Here is a 2,500-nt window from a genome sequence, read left to right on the forward strand (position 1 = left end):
AGCTTAAGTTTGGGAAGGTTAGGTATGCTTAGTTAAGTAAGAAAATCTAGGCAATAATATCCTATTTCACTTAGGTTTGGTTAGGTTAGGTATGCTTAGTTATATAAGTATATCTGGGTAAAAATATCCTATTTTAAGGTAGCCTAGGTTTAGTTAGGTTAGGTATGCTTAGTTATATAAGTATATCTGGGTAAAAATATCATATTTTAAGGTACCCTAGGTTCAGTTAGGTTAGGTATGGTTAGTTATATAAGTTTATCTGGGTAAAAATATCCTATTTTAAGGTAGCCTAGGTTTAGTTAGGTTAGGTATGCTTAGTTATATAAGTATATCTGGGTAAAAATATCATATTTTAAGGTACCCTAGGTTCAGTTAGGTTAGGTATGCTTAGTTATGTAAGTATATCTGGGTAAAAATATCATATTTTAAGGTACTCTAGGTTTAGTTAGGTTAGGTATGGTTAGTTATATAAGTTTATCTGGGTAAAAATATCCTATTTTAAGGTAGCCTAGGTTTAGTTAGGTTAGGTATGCTTAGTTATATAAGTACTGTATATGTGGGTAAAATATCCTATTTCAAGGTAGCCTAGGTTTGGTTAGGTTAGGTATGGCTATCTAATATTCTTTAAGGTCTTTAGGTAACTATCAGGTTAGGTTATTTATCATATAACCGAGTTCTTGTTGGGCATTATATAAAACGACAGTAGGTATGCTGTATGGTCCTAAGGTAATCCAATAGATATGAAAATAAAGGCAATGTCTACTGCATGTGGCTCCATCATGTTCCTTCAAAGGAACATTCAGTTTTTGGGTTCATTACTCTTTCTTATGTACCATAAATTGATAAAAAAATTGAGAAATCAAATGAAATAAGAAATAATAATTTACATATGGTCTCACAATTGGGCTAACCTATATTTTCCGTTATTTTTCGTGTTATCCTGTACACCTTGTAATCACATGTAAGAGTAAATCTAACTGAAAATGGAAATGGTTGTCACAACCTCTGATACAATTATATGATCAAAGGCTTGTGTCTTTATAAAGTTTAGCTCATCTACGCCTATTGAATGTTACTATAAGACGTCTCATAAACATCAAATGATCTTAATTAATGCAATAGTTTAAAATTCGTAGCAATTTCCATTTCCTATGTTGTTTACAACTATGACGTCATAGAAAAATATATTCAGACAAATGGAGTTTGTCATTTTGACGATTGACTTCATTCCTTTATCTTGAAGAGTTTTGACATGCAAATTGGTAAGCTAAAATCTTAAACCTTTACCATTCAATTATGAAATATATTGACAAAAGTTTGACATAAATAAAATCAATGTTGGTCGTTTAAGTGATCAACAAAAATAGATAAAATGTAAGGAATTTAGCTGTTTGGATATTCTGTATATATATATATATATATATATATATATATATATTGTATACATAACATTATGCTAGCTTAATAATGTCAAGTAATATTTATTTTGTCTTTTTCGTGAAGTTCCCCCTTAATTGTACTTCCATAGCATTTACTCTGTAATCCTTGTTTGAACTGTGATTTTGTTTGTATTTAGTTCTCCTTGCTGGAGTGAAGTTTAGTCTTCTTTAGAAGTTAGAATTTGTATTAACTTTAGATTCACTTGTTCTGTGGAAGTGTTAAGGATTACTCTCTAAGGATCAGCAGTATCATGTAAGTTGTCCCAGCAAGAAATTTTATTTTATGGTATTACTGTATTGTATTAGTATTTCACGTTTGTGATAGGTGGTGTTTTGGCATTTCCATTTACATGGCTTATTTATTTGCATATAATTTGTACTAGCCCAGAGAACTGTGACTCCCTTAAGTTTAGTGTCTCGAAGGGTAAGGGTCGAATTACCTAAGTCTTCAACTATTTAACCTTGCTGGTTATGAACGTTAGAGGCTGCTTGCAAGTAGCAGAAGCTAATCGATGAACATTATGGAAGTAATATTTTGAGCTCTCGAAAGGAACAAAATAGTGTAGAATATGCTCATATTTGATTAACAATTTTGTCTAGTGGGTTAAATCAGCTTACACACTAAAGTAGAGAATAACTGTTTTTAGCAATTGTAAGAGGTATCCCATCAAACCTTGCAGATTTTGTAATATTAAAGGCACTATAGACTAGTTGATGAGTATCTCTTGAAATTCTAAGAGTGTAAATTCCAGAGAGTTTTTAACATTACCACTTGAGATGGAATTAAAGTCTTACTACCATAGAAGATTGACTGTAATAATGACTTTCTAATCTTGCAGCACGTTTAATGTATTTGCCAGGTCCCCAAGCGTGGAAGTCATGCAGTATTGGTTTGATCAATTTTTTCTGATTTACCGCTGCCTTCTCCTGTGGCTTTCACATATGGTATTGAAGCCTGGGAATAATCCTGTCTGTCGGAGGGAGAGACTAGTTACCTTCTTATAAGACGGAAGCTAAGGAACTTTTAAAAGTTTCTTATAGGTAATGAGTTGGCAGAACAG

The 2,500-nt window shown here is 32.0% G+C and overlaps 1 long non-coding RNA gene across 1 annotated transcript in view; it reads left to right on the forward strand.

The window, feature by feature from the left end:
• Positions 1-1,634: 1,634 nt before the first annotated feature.
• Positions 1,635-2,500, forward strand: part of LOC137648480 (uncharacterized) — a 2,493-nt gene continuing 1,627 nt past the window's right edge. The window contains exons 1-2 of the long non-coding RNA XR_011045634.1: positions 1,635-1,692; positions 2,300-2,500. The exon at positions 2,300-2,500 is cut by the window's right edge and continues 42 nt beyond it. This is a non-coding gene — a long non-coding RNA (uncharacterized lncRNA). The remainder of the gene's footprint in view (positions 1,693-2,299) is intronic.

This window comes from Palaemon carinicauda, chromosome 10, assembly GCF_036898095.1.
Source record: "Palaemon carinicauda isolate YSFRI2023 chromosome 10, ASM3689809v2, whole genome shotgun sequence".
Taxonomy (NCBI): domain Eukaryota; kingdom Metazoa; phylum Arthropoda; class Malacostraca; order Decapoda; family Palaemonidae; genus Palaemon; species Palaemon carinicauda.